This window comes from Neolamprologus multifasciatus, chromosome 1, assembly GCF_963576455.1.
Source record: "Neolamprologus multifasciatus chromosome 1, fNeoMul1.2, whole genome shotgun sequence".
Lineage (NCBI taxonomy): Eukaryota > Metazoa > Chordata > Actinopteri > Cichliformes > Cichlidae > Neolamprologus > Neolamprologus multifasciatus.
In genome coordinates, this window is record NC_140439.1 from 5463940 (window position 1) to 5479025 (window position 15086).

Consider the following 15086-nt stretch of genomic DNA (forward strand, 5'->3'; position numbering starts at 1 on the left):
GGACTTAGTGCTTCCTAACTTTACCAACTTTACACCACATGCCTTTAAAATGGTAAATGGTCTGTATTTGTATAGCGCTTTTCTAGTCCCTAAGGACCCCAAAGCGCTTTACACAACCAGTCATCCACACATTCACACACTGGTGATGGCAGCTACATTGTAGCCACAGCCACCCTGGGGCGCACTGACAGAGGCGAGGCTGCCGGACACTGGCGCCACCGGGCCCTCTGACCAATTCAATTCAATTTCAATTTCAATTTTATTTATATAGCGCCAAATCACAACAAATGTCGCCTCAAGGCGCTTCATAGATACAGAGAAAAGCCCAACAATCATATGACCCCCTATGAGCAAGCACTTTGGCGACAGTGGGAAGGAAAAACTCCCTTTTAACAGGAAGAAACCTCCGGCAGAACCAGGCTCAGGGAGGGGCGGCCATCTGCTGCGACCGGTTGGGGTGAGAGAAGGAAGACAGGATACCACCACCAGTAGGCAACGGGTGAAGCGTCTTGCCCAAGGACACAACGACCGAGACTGTCCGAGTTGGGGCTCAAACCGGCAACCTTCCGATTACAAGACGAACTCCCAACTCTTGAGCCACGATCGCCCGTTTATACTATAGTAGTAACAAAATAGTAATCCCATATATGCCTGTATACCTTATCAGTGTTTAACCGAGGTGTTTTTAATGACTCTGACAGGCCATCAGGAACATGACTTGAAATGTCACAGTGTGAAAAACACTTTCTAGTTATTATTGAGAAACTGAGTGCAGTTGTAGTCATAAATCTGACAAATGAATAACGGTCATTTCAATGTTCTGCTGTGCTGCTGAAGCTTTTTACATTTATATTCAGTTCAAGAAGTAAATTGAAAAGGGAGATGGAGACTGCTCCATGTTCACATTAGAGAAATCAGTGTAAACATTAAAACATGAATAAAATATTAAATTACACAAAGGATGAATGTTTGAAAAATAAATATAGCTCATTGATGTCAGCTCAAGTAACACAATCTCTCATCCAATGACACAATCATTGTGCAAAAAAACAGGTTGTTGCTTCCACTGTGATACATAAGAAGACTGTGTTTATGAAACTGTGTCCAACAGCTGGGTGGTGTGTGGGAGAGCGATTTGCTGCGAAACCCTGCTGACTGCTCCACTTGCAGCAGAAGAGGTTATGACTGTGTTAACTTTGGCTTATTATATCAATCCCCTGACAGATCTCAGGCCTGTTTAATGTCTTTTTTGGGGTGTTTTGCTTACACAGAGACAGGCAGTGCCTGAGGGGAAAATATCTTAAAAGAACTTTTTAGAGATTAGATTTGCTTGGGGATTTTTTCCAGGAGGAACCACAGGGAGCAGCATGCTGAGGTCACTGCTTGATAAGCTGGTCGTGGATATATATCAGTCTTATATATATATATATATATATAAATAATTGTCTTTCAGTGGTGGACAGAGGTCAACATGGGCACCCTGACTGGTCTGCAGCTCTGCAGTCCCATGTGCAACAGACTGTGATACGCTGTGTATTTGAGCAATTTGAGCTATTATAGTATAGCAGATGAGATACTATAGCTGCTATAGTATCTCATCTGTTGGGTCAGACCACAGCCAGTCTTCACTGCCCACGTGCATCAGTGAGCCTTGGCCATCCATGACCCTGTTGCTGGTTGACCACTGTTCCTCAGACCACTTTTGACAGATAATGACTACTGCGTACCAGAACCACCCAACAAGAGCTGCAATATTTGGAGATATTATGAAGGAGCTATAAAGATGAAAGATTATTATTATTTATTTTATTTTTTTTGCCTGTCCCATTTGGTTCTTTAGCCGTCAGAATTGTTGTCTGAAGACCAACAAGGATACCCAATGGATTTATTTTGCCAAATGGATCATCATGGCCTTGCCGTATTGGTCCATTTGATCAACCTTTGTTTTTATTATTTATTTTATTTTATTTTCAGTTGTTACAGACGGGACAGACATGAGTGAGGGATAGGAAAGGGAGAAAGAAAGAGGCAGGAAAAGAAAAACAGAAGGGAAGAGGGACAGTGAGAAAGGGGGGGAAAAAATATCTCCTGGATCACCTGTTGAGAGAAAAAGAGAAAACAAGCAAAAAAAAAACAAACTAAGCAACATACTAAACACAACACCATCGCATTAATCTAGCTAAGTGTAAACAGCAGTAAATACTAAATATTGAATGTTGTTGTGCAGCACGCAGGACAGACAGCGCACAATGTGCTTTGAAGTAGCAGCCAAGAAAGGTGTGATTTAAGTCTACGAACAGTGAACACCCGTGTGCACACCTGTGTGGATCGGCGCGCTTGCATTCAAATGGTTTCCCCATGTAATGGTCTGCAAGAGGATGTAGAGAGCCATAGCCCCGCCCCCAGGGCATGAAGCAGGCATGGAGGAGATCCAGGCCCCAGACATCCAGAGGCCCCAGAGTGCGAGAGCCCAAGGAGGACCAACGGAGGGGCATCCGTGCCACCTTCATGGGAAGGGCTGAGGATCCCCAGATGAGGGGTCACCCAGTAGCCACGGAGCAGAAGCTAGAGGGGACTGCACCGGCGTGCCCGCCGGCTCCGCCGGCAGCCAGCTGTGCCAGAGTGAACCGAGCCGCAGGCACAGAGGCCGGAGGCCCGAGGGCCCCCCACGCCCCAGAAGAGGGCCCTCCACGGAAAAAAAAAAAAAAAAAAAAAAAGAAAGATTATTTAAAGTGACCCAATTTCTTGCCAAACAAGTCTTTCCACTCTTACTTGAGACAGGTTTCTCAATATTTCAGCATACACTCAGCCCCACCTTTTTTTAAAAAAAGAAGTATTTCTTGGGAAGCCTTGGGGAGAAAGTGTCATGTGTTTGACTTACTGAAAACACAACCTAAGCTTTTGTTTCTCTTTGACACAGGCTCAGCATCATCTTTTCCAGAGTTCAACACTGAATTGTGGGGAATTGTGTGTGTTTTTACACACTCCTGTTACAGCTGAACAGGAGTCATGGGGTCACTGTTCAGCCTAAAGACAGCAGCTCTAACTTTTAATTATTCTGATCATGTTCTGTGTAAGCTATTTGGAAATTCAGGGTTTACAACAGAGTCCATGTAATTCCTAGACACTGATTTCTTGCTAGGTGAGCACTGTACAAAGTGAGTATTCCTCCAATCATGTGTGCCATCTCAGAGATAAGCTGATGTGAAGATCAAACTCAGCTCGTCTGCCTTTTAGAGGAGTAAGTGCCGACTTCTTTCAGTAAACTCGTGTATAAAGCCTTTGTTTTAAAATGTGTTTAAATCAGCCTGTAGATGATATTCTAGTTTTGATTTGTATAAGCTTACATTTGCTTACATTTCTGGGTTAAAGAAAGTTTAAAATTTTTTATTTTACCCTATAAAATATTAATTTCTTCTGTTCTTTTAGTTGTTAGGTACCTATACAATTTTACCACAAGGTGGATTTGTTTCCCACTCCCAGAGTTCATTTTTGAGTTTGTCACTCTTACAACAAGCAGGCAAACTGGAGGATGTAGAGCAGCAAAACTCATGTTACAGTGACAATTTAAAAAGTATTGTTTTTATCTTAGATAAAATAATCAAGTTAGAGCAACTAAATTAAGAACTAAAACTTCAATAGAGGAGAACCAAACCTTCAACCTAAGTGTTCACCCGTGTACTACAGCCCTGACATTTTCTTGGGATTTCCTTGAGGAGCACTTGGAAAAACAAACGTCTGACTCAGTTGTGGGTTACTGTGGGTTCACCCTAGCACAAATGTAGCCTCAGATTAGTGTAGCACAGCAAGCAGTTTTCTTATTTGTAGGCACACAAGAACAAGTTTGAAATTACCAGCTGGCATGTTAGTGGCCACTGGTGTGATCCAAGTGTGCATATGTCAGCCAACCTCAGAGAGAGAGAAACTGATTAGCTGAAGTGCAGCAGCTGTGCCAATCACTTACACCTGATACAGCTCAAAATCACAACTCACTACCACATGCACTTTACCCTGCCCACACACAACTACAAACAAAGTTAGATTGAGCCCCTGTTTGAACAGAGAAGTTGTGAACTCACAGCGTGTGAGTGTGGTGATATTGTGTGCCATACATTGCTTACAACGGGGTCCATGATTTGAGTCCTTTGCTGAATTTCCCTTGCACTTACAAAGAAATTAACAGTCTCTAATAGGGATGGGTATCGTTTAGGTTTTATCCGATACCGGTGCCAAACTGGTACTTTTGAAACGGTGCCAGTGCTTAAACGGTGCTCAAACCGGTGCTTAAAGAATGGAGAACACAAAATTGGTCCAAAAACCTCTCATGTTCAGCTGTTTTTTTGTAAAAAGATAACAATGTTAGCCTTTTCTGCAGCTATGGGGCATATATGGTATCACTCTTGGCTGGAAGCAGCTTAAACAATGGAAAAAACACAAACTTTGTCCAAAAACCTCTCATGTTTAACTGTTTTCCACTTTTTCTTTGGTCATTTTAGCCTTTTTGTCCAGGGTGAAGGGAGTATCTGCCATCAAACAAGAAGACAGCTGCATGTAGCTATGATGGTGTTTGCTAGTTCACCTTACATGCATTAATGTAATAACGTGGTTAGCCTACTCAACGTAAATTACACACGAACAACATTAAGCTACTCACGCAGAGAAGAACGGCTGCTGCTGCATCATCATCCTCATCATTTCTGCTACACTGGCAGGGCTAGGGGCCAGGACTCTCCTCTTCAGGTTTTTGGGGGATGTTGCTAACTCCGGGTCTGATAACAGGCACCACACCCGCAGTAGATGTGCTCGGTGTGAGGTCTCGCAGCAAGCTATCAAATACGGCGCATTTCTCGGCTTTTAAAAAAACGCTATGCGTCGCCAGGTGTTTCATCAGATTTGAGGAGTTACCTCCTTTGACAGTATCACAGTATCAGCTTAAAGCACTTGTTGCAGCTGCTGAGTTTGCATCTTTTGCTGTGAAGTACAGCCAGACTTTGACCGCTTTGCCTTGGACATTTTTAATCTGTAGCTCTGCTCTAAAAGAACGTACGTACCTGGACCCGCCTACTATCCTCGGAAACGTAAAATGATTGGCTAGAATCTAAAGTGTGTCACAGCTCAGGAAAAAAAAAGCACTGAAATGTGCGCTGCTTTTCGGTCTGGTTACTACCGTTTATGGTACCGGTATCCGGTGCCATGATGGCACCGGATACCGGTACCCATCCCTAGTCTCTAATATTTATCGTAGTTTCATTGTAATGGAGCAAAACAGAATATCAACCAAAAATCCAGAGAAAAACCGACTACACTGCATTGCACATCACTTACTGAAAAAAGTATTTGATCCTCAAGCAAAATATGACTTAGCACTTGGTGGAGAAACCCTCGTTAGTAAGTACAGCAGTAGGACATTTCTTGTAGTTGGTCACCAGGTTTGCAGACATCTCAGGTCCCTCAGGCCCACTCCTCTTAACAGGAACTCCCCAAATCATTTAGGTTTTCTGGCTGCCACTTGGCAACTCAGCTCCCTCCACAAACTTCCTACAGTATTGAGGCCTGGAGACTGGCTAGGTCACTCCATGACCTTAATGCGCTTCTCCTTTGTTACTTTGGTGGTATTTTTCACACCATTGCCAAGTTGGAAGACCCAGAGTGAAGAGAAGGTTCTTGTTCAAGGGTTTATGGTATATTTCCCCATCCACCGCCCCCTCAGTGCAGTCCTGCTGTAATCTTAGCGGAAAAACAACCCCAAAGAATAATGTTTCCACCTCAGTCTTGAATATGTGTTCTTTGAGTCACACTAAGCATTTCTCTTCCTCTAAACACAACAGATTGAGTTGATGCCAAGGAATGTAACTCTCCCAAGCCTTCTCTGAATCATTCAGATGCTCACTGGCAAAGTTAAGACGGGCCTGTACATGTGCCTTCTTGAGCAGGGAACCTTGCCGGCATTGCAAGATTTCCTTTAGATTTCCCCCCTCATGTAGTTTTGGGCTGATCCACCACGTTTCTCATGATCATCTTCACCCCATGAGGTTAGATCTTGCATAGACCTCCAGACTGAAGGTTACTGAAAAAGTCAATGTGACTGTCACCTTAAAACAGAATGCATGAAAAGAAACAGATCAATATAATACCAATTTTATCAGTGTTCAGTAATATCATTCATTCATATAAATTTTCTGTTGATTGGTTAATTAATAGGTCACTGAATTAGAATGGAGGGTGCGAGAGTAATCTGCTAACTTTAGAGGCTGATATAGAAGAAATCTTTTTCTCTGAGTTACTGGCAGAAAGCACAGGCAGTAGTAGTGACTTTATTTCAGCTAATGTAAACTCATTGGTCATTCATGATGTTTGTGTTATATTATAGGTTGTGACTGGTGGATTACTGTCAGGGGGAAGGAGCGTGTCAGCTGGATGGCCCACCCTGCATGTGTTTGTCTGTTTTTCATTGTGTTTACCTTGATACCTAAAAGCTTAAGAAAACTGTCACCAGCTGTTGTGCAATTACTTTGTTTTTTTCATTTTTAATTGTGGGAATGTTTACGTCCACAGAGGCTAAAGCAGCATCTATGACTAGAGTCAGAATACGCTGACACTCAATGTCTTATTCTTGTTTAAAAAAAATAGTTCCGCAATGAAATTAGTGCTGATCTTCGTGACATCATTTTACACTTTCTAGCAACAGAAAGTTCGAGTAGACGAATTATATTCCTTTATTTTCTCACTCTGGAGCTGTGTTGCCAACTTAGCGACTTTGTCGCTATATTTAGCGAGTTTTCAGACCCCTTAGCGACTTTTTTTCTAAAAAGCGACTACCGACAAATCTGGCGACTTTTTCTGGTGTTATTGGAGACTTATTTATGACGTCTTTTTGGCGTGAAAGCGCGTATCGCTCTTACTCTCAACAAGCAGCGGTGCTGCCGGGGGCACCTCGCCCGTGCCAAAGCGCTCACAGGCGGAGGATGGTCCTCCCCCAGCTGCAGGAGACGTTCACACCTGTGCGTCCAAACTGCAAATGAATCGCTCATGAGCGAAGCCGCTGCTCCCGCACTGACTGTAACGCAGTCAGTTCTTCTTTTACTGTTATGCTGTTTTGTGGATCACAAGGTTTAAAACTACTTATAAACACACACACACACAAAGTAACTCCACCAGAGTGCCTATTTTGGGTCACTTTTGCCAGTCCAAGCCCGGGTAAAGGAGCAGAGTTGGAATTGTGACATTACAAAACAATAATTGCTAAAAGAAATTTAATTTGTAGTTCTAAATAAATTCTAAATGCATTTAGGACGTTTTTTACTCACTTTATGTCTCTTCCACGATGTTATTTCTCTCTCCAACAACGTAGGTTACAATTACATTAGCATGACCAATTATGCAAATTAGGCGAAGACGTCATTTAGCGACTTCTAGCGACTTTTAGGACAGCCAATAGCGATTTTCCTTACTGAGGAGTTGGCAACACTGCTCTGGAGTCTGTTTCCTTCCCCCGATGATCCAATGCATTCAGACAATGGTAACACTATAGCACAGGGTATAGTTATGTCACAGTGTGGTGAATAGAAAAGTTACAGGCCTAAACTGTGATACTTGTAAACTGGACATTTGTGCATTGGAGTATTAAAGGAAATTCTTCATATTTAAGTCTTGCTTGTACTCCTCAGCTTGTGCTGGGGTTGCTTGCCTCTCCCGGAGTTGGCTACCTGCTGCCTGTGGTTCTCTGGCACTCCTGCCCTTTGGCTTTGGACCATTATTTTGCTTGGTAAAACTGCATGACAGGACTAAATATGGTCGACCCTCCTGAGCTTCTGTGTTGCCCAGAAGGGGCCCATGAACAGGGGTGGGAACTTTGTGGTGAACTAAGACTATACATCGATCATCAAGGTTACTGACATCATAGGTCACTACCTCAAGTTGAAGAAGCATTTCTGTCGGACATTGCTGAGCCTGTGTCTCCGTTGCTTGATTGTGGGCCCCCTGGTGAGGAGGTAGGGCAGGTGCGGAGACTGACTAGGCCACCCCGAGACCTTAATATGATTCTTCTTGAGCCAATCCTTTGTTGACTTGGCCATGTGGGGATCATTGTCATACTGGCAACCCACGCACAACCAATTTTCAATGCTTTGGCTGAGGGAAGGAGGTGCACATGGCGCCACCCATCCTCCTTTTGATGCGGTGCATCGGTTCCGATTTTTATTTTTTGGTGATTGTTCTGTCTCTCACTGTTCAAATAAACCTTCCACTGTAGTTATACACTGATCATTTCCTTGTTAGCTGGCAAACAAAATCAGCTGGGCTTCAAATCATTTTTCCCTAACTGTACGTCCAGCTTTATCCTTCTATAATGTTGCCTTTTTTAGTCTGTATAATTCAGAACAAAATCCTTTACTCATCTGTGTAAATTATGCTGAAATAAACTACAAAACTAGAGTTTGACTTATATTAAAAGAAAGTCAATACCTACATAAAATGTTTTTGTGCCTTCATGACGGTTCACCAAAGAGACTGAGCTATAAACCAGGCACACCTGTTGCCAGGCAGCCAGACCCAAGTTGCCTCTTGCTTGTGTCAAAGCTGATGCATCACCCGTCGAGATCGGAAATACAGAAGTTCGTTGTGTGACAGTGACCAATGTCACAGCAAAGTCAAAGGATTAACAATTTTCTTATGACAGTCTCACAACTTTTATGTTCTAGAAGCCACCAATGGTGTAATGAACATAATGACTGGAGTCAGTAACACTGGGTATAATTGGATGCCTGAGGAGCAGTCAGCTTAACAAGAGTCATAGAGCTTAAAAGCAGGCATCAGAACAAAGTGAGCAGGACCAGCCTTTGTTGACTTTTCCCCCCAAAACTATCAGCCTGCTGGCAGGGGGCCTGCTAATCGGAGTCAATTAGCACTTAAAGCTTCAAGGATGCAGAGAAAAACAAAAAACCGATGCTGTTATAAAAAGGCCCCAGTCTGCCTCATGACATCAGCTGCACTTTGTAATAGCAGGATTGCGATCAGTAAGTCGAGGCATGTCCAGCCTTCCATGTGCTGTCACACAGGGATCAGAGGCTTTTCATGGTTAATCACAGCTTTCATGGAAGTCTAATTGCTGCTGAAGGTAAAAGAAATACTAAACAGAGTTCATAGAAAGACCTGGGGAGTATGTCAAAGAAGCCAAAACTTCCAAATGTAATTCTTTTGATAAGCAAATGGCATTTCATATTTGGTTAGTACAGATTGCAGGAACTCTATGCAAGCAAGCTGGTTACTGATATTCAAAATAATATCAAATTATCACCCTTACCATAAAATAAAGTTAGTATGAATACATTTTTGTACATAGCTTGGGTCATATACAAATTTGTAAGTTTAACAAGAGCCTATGAGGAGGAACAGTGACCAACACCCTGAAACTAAGACTGAAGTCATTAGGCATCAATTCCAAATCCAATTCAATTCAATTCAATTCAATTTTATTTATATAGCGCCAAATCACAACAAAAGTCGCCTCAAGGCGCTTCATAGATACAGAGAAAAACCCAACAATCATATGACCCCCTATGAGCAGCACTTTGGCGACAGTGGGAAGGAAAAACTCCCTTTTAACAGGAAGAAACCTCCAACAGAACCAGGCTCAGGGAGGGGCGGGGCCATCTGCTGTGATTGGTTGGGGTGAGAGAAGGAAGACAGGATAAGACATGCTGTGGAAGAGAGACAGAGATTAATAACAGATATGATTCAATGCAGAGAGGTCTATTAATCCAATTAATCCATTTTGATACTGGTTGCCTACCAGTTACAAATCCAAGTGTTACGGCTACAAAGTAAAACACAGTTTACATGCTTAAGTTGTTGGAGGGCCACACAGGCCTCTCTGTAAGAGAGGGTCTGACAAAAGGTGAGAAGCAGCTGGATCGTGATGCATGGACGTGGACGTGGCGTTTTCAGTGGGAGAAACGTTTCGAAGGTGAGTAACAAAACGTTTCTCCCACGCTATGTCAAGATGAACAGAATCAACCCTTTGGAAACAGCAGCTGTAGCACTTTCCTTTGAGTTTATTAAGGTTTTAATAATTTTAAAGATTTAATTTCACTAATTATAATTAGGGCTGGATCACGTGACGCTGAGCCATCCTTGAGTTATGCTGCTATAGACTCTGTCTGTTGGGGTACTTCCCTTAATGCATGTGGCATTTGACCACTCCCCTCTTTTTATTGCCCATGGGTTAATATTCTATACTGCAAGCCATTAAATGTAGTCTTCTCTCTACCATAGTTGGTGTTTTTGTCCGTGTCTCATTTTGTAAATCCTCCTATTTCTATGTCTTTTTCTTTTTTTGGGGGGGGGGGGGTCTGTTTTTTTTTCTTCCTCTAACTCCCCAACTGGCCACGTCAGATTGGCTCCCTGAGTATATTGCTGTTGGAGGTTCCAGTTAAAAGGCTGTTATGAAGTTATGCTATGAAGTGGCTCTATAGTCTATATAAATAAAATTTAACTCAACATAACTAAAGTGAGTGATATGAGTGATATGTTTTTATTGATTAGCATTCAAATATCTCAGTGAAGACAGAACAAAGATTTACCACAAAGCAAGAAAGCATGAGACAAGGCTAATCAAAAGGTATTGGCTGAAGCATTTGCTTATTACGCCAACCCTTTTAACAAAAGATCTTTTAGCATGCAGCTCCTGTACACAGGGCTCGAAGCAAATAATAAAATTCAATTCAATTCAATTCAATTTTATTTATATAGCGCCAAATCACAACAAATGTCGCCTCAAGGCGCTTCATAGATACAGAGAAAAGCCCAACAATCATATGACCCCCTATGAGCAGCACTTTGGTGACAGTGGGAAGGAAAAACTCCCTTTTAACAGGAAGAAACCTGCAGAACCAGGCTCAGGGAGGGGCGGCCATCTGCTGCGACCGGTTGGGGTGAGAGAAGGCAAACAAAGCAAAAACAAAACAAACAAACAAACAAACAAGAAAAAACACCACCACCTTAGTAAGTAACTACATCAAAGCAAAAGAATCAAGAGGTTTTTTTGTTTTTTGTTTTTGTTTTTTTTTTGCTCTTTTCATTCTTGATATATATATTTTTCTAATACTCTATTTTTAAACATATTTTTAAACAAGGAAAATGAACTACACCTTTTTAAATCACTGTCATAACTATTCCACAGGTTAACTCCTCTAACAGAAACACATCTCTGCTTTATATTTGTCCTTATCTTGTTTTTTTTAAAGAAATCTGTTCCCCTTAAGTCATATTGACTCTCTCTGACTTTGAACAGCTTCTGAGTACTGGGGCAAAGCAAGTTATTTTGTGCTTCATACATTATCTGTGCCATTTTATATTCAACTAAATCATAAAATTTCAGGGTATTCAGATTAATAAACAAAATGTTAGTTGGTTCTATATAGTTTGATTGGTTTATAATTCTTATAGCTCTTTTTTGCAACTTGAAAATAGGAAGAGTGTTCGTTTTATATGCATTACCCCATATCTCCAGACAGTAAGTCATATATGGAAGCAACAGAGTACAATAGAGTGTGTATAATGATTTTTTGTTCAGGACATGCTTTGTTTTATAGAGAATAGCAATGGTTTTTGACATTTTTGTTTTCACATGGTTTATATGAGACTTCCAACTCAGCTTATCATCAATTATCACTCCAAGAAATTTATTTTCGTACACTCTTTCAATTTCAATTCCATTAACCCTGATTTTAGATACATTTTTCATTTGTCTAGTGCCAAAAATAATCAATTTTGTTTTCTTTATATTTAATGATAACTTATTTACATCAAACCAGTTTTTTAATATATTTAACTCCTTTTCCGCTGTAGTCAGAAGCTGTTCTAGGTTTTTACCTGAGCAATACAGAGTGGTATCATCAGCAAACAATACACATTTTAACAGTTTGGAAATGCTACATATGTCATTTATGTATAATATAAATAATTTAGGGCCCAGCACAGAGCCCTGAGGAACACCACAAGTTACCTTCAACTGCTTAGATTTTACATTATTGAATTCGACATATTGATATCTGTCATCCAGGTAACTTTTCATCCACTTGTATGCTAACCCTCTTATGCCATATCTCTCTAGTTTATTCATTAATATAGAATGATCAATCGTATCAAACGCCTTTTTTAAGTCTATAAAAACACCAACAGTATATTCCTTATTATCTATAGCATTAGATATCCCTTCTACAAGTTCCATCACTGCCATCGAAGTGGACCTTTTCACTCTAAAGCCATATTGGTTATCACTTAGGAGATTATGCTTCTCAATATATTTATCAAGTCTATTAACAAATAACTTTTCTAAAATTTTTGAGAACTGTGGGAGCAGTGATATTGGCCTATAATTGGTAAACTGACTTCTCTCTCCGTTTTTATGGATTGGAATAACTTTTGCTATTTTCATTTGTGAGGGAAATACACCAGTTTGAAAGGACAGATTACAAATGTATGCAAAAGGTTGCACTATATATTCTATAATACTTTTAACTAATATCATGTCAATACCAAAACAGTCAGTGGACTTTTTATTTTTAAATGTCTTCACAATGTTAATTATTTCTCTATGTAATGATAAAGTAATGATGTTCTAATTATTTTTGACACAGGATCTCATAAATACAGAAGAGGATTAGGACCACTGGCACGTCTCTTTTCTCTCTCTCCAGAATTCTGAGATTAAACTCACAATTCTGACTTTTTTCTCAGACTTCACCACTGCATCTGATATATTTGCATTCTGCTTGTTAATTTAATGCTTGGATGCTGCTGCTCCAAGCATGAAGCTCTCTTTGCACAGTTTATGGGCTAATCTGAAGTCCACATGAAGTTTGGAGGTCTGTGGTGACTGACTCTGCAGAAAGTTGAAAATCTCTGCACACCATGTGCCTCGGCATCTGTGCCCTATCACTTTATGGCTGAGTTGCTGTCATTCCTAATTGCTTTCACTTTGTTATAATACCACTAACAGTTGAATGTGTAATACTTAGTAGCTGCTCACAACTAGACTTGTTGCACAGGTAGCATCCTATCACAGCACCATCATAAATGTTTGTAGAAACAGTCTGCATGACTAGGTATTTGTTTTTATGCACCTGTGGCGAGTGAATACTTCAGGCAACAGCGTGTACTCCTCCAGATTAGTTAACACATGGCAGAACAGTCCTAGTGTACTAAACCATCCTACTACCAGCCAATTACCTGACACAACATGGAGACTGTTCACATGCATCATATCAGCTAACCTTCAGATGAAGTAAAGGTTAAGACCAGGCAGACCAACCAAGATTGTACTGTTTTATTGTTCACATTATTTTCCTTAATATATTAGATGTGAGTAGTTTGATAAAATATGGCCGCAGAATGCCCAGTAACAGGGTGCCAAGCACTCCAGTATCCATGTGTGGGGCACTGAGTCATAGTCTTGTTGTCAATCTTGGTTGGTCTGCCTGGTCTTAACCTTTACTTCATCTGAAGGTTAGCTGATATGATGCATGTGAACAGTCTCCATGTTGTGTCAGGTAATTGGCTGGTAGTAGGATGGTTTAGTACACTAGGACTAGGGATGGGTATCGTTTAGGTTTTATCCGATACCGGTGCCAAACCGGTACTTTTGAAACGGTGCCGGTGCTTAAACGGTGCTTAAACGGTGCTTAAAGAATGGAGAACACAAACTTTGTCCAAAAACCTCTCATGTTCAGCTGTTTTTTGTAAAAAGATAACAATGTTAGCCTTTTCTGCAGCTATGGGGCATATATGGCATCACTCTTGGCTGGAAGCAGCTTAAACAATGGAAAAAACACAAACTTTGTCCAAAAACAGCTGCATGTAGCTATGATGGTGTTTGCTAGTTCACCTTACATGCATTAATGTAATAACGTGGTTAGCCTACTCAACGTAAATTACACACGAACAACATTAAGCTACTCACGCAGAGAAGAACGGCTGCTGCTGCATCATCATCCTCATCATTTCTGCTACACTGGCAGGGCTAGGGGCCAGGACTCTCCTCTTCGGGTTTTTGGGGGATGTTGCTAACTCCGGGTCGATAACAGGCACCACACCCGCAGTAGATGTGCTCGGTGTGAGGTCTCGCAGCAAGCTATCAAATACGGCGCATTTCTCGGCTTTTAAAAAAACGCTATGCGTCGCCAGGTGTTTCATCAGATTTGAGGTGTTACCTCCTTTGACAGCATCACAGTATCAGCTTAAAGCACTTGTTGCAGCTGCTGAGTTTGCATCTTTTGCTGTGAAGTACAGCCAGACTTTGACCGCTTCACCTTGGACATTTTTAATCTGTAGCTCTGCTCTAAAAGAACGGACGTACCTGGACCCGCCTACTATCCTCGAAACATAAAATGATTGGCTAGAATCTAAAGTGTATCACAGCTCAGGAAAAAAAGCACCGAAATGTGCGCTGCTTTTCGGTCTGGTTGCTACCATTTATGACAGAACCGGTGCCATCATGGCACCGGATACCGGTACCCATCCCTAACTAGGACTGTTCTGCCATGTGTTAACTAATCAGGAGGAGTACACGCTGTTGCCTAAAGTATTCACTCGCTCCACCTCCAAACTTCATGTGGACTTCAGATTAGCCCATAAACTGTGCAAAGAGAGCTTCATGCTTGGAGCAGCAGCATCCAAGCATTAAATTAACAAGCAGAATGCAAATATATCAGATGCAGTGGTGCAAAGCCTTGGACTCTAGAGCAGTGTAGACGTCTTCTCTCGTGTGACAAGTCATGCTCTCTGACTAGCAGTCCAATGGATTGGAGTCTGGGTGTGGCAGCTGCCAACAGAACAGTGCTTGTATGACTGCATTGTGCTAAGTTTCAAATTTTTTGGAGGGGTAATTATGGTGCAGGGTTCTGCACCTTAGTTCCAGTTAAAAGAACTCATAATACTTTAGCACACCAAGACATCATGACTGGGCCCCAGTGCACAAAGCAAGGTCCATAAAATGGTAAATGGCCTGTATTTGTATAGCGCTTTTACTTTTAAAGAAAAGTAACTTTGGTGTGGAAGAACATGACTGGCCAGCACAGAGTCCTGAC

General features: G+C 41.4%; 1 long non-coding RNA gene across 1 annotated transcript; it reads right to left on the bottom strand.

Moving 5' to 3' along the window:
* Positions 1 to 2983: 2983 nt before the first annotated feature.
* On the bottom strand, positions 2984 to 13844 carry LOC146525190 (uncharacterized). Its single transcript, XR_014875014.1, has 2 exons — positions 13718 to 13844; positions 2984 to 4452 (listed from the first exon to the last, which is right to left on the bottom strand). It is a non-coding gene; the product is annotated as an uncharacterized LOC146525190 (long non-coding RNA).
* Positions 13845 to 15086: the final 1242 nt, after the last annotated feature.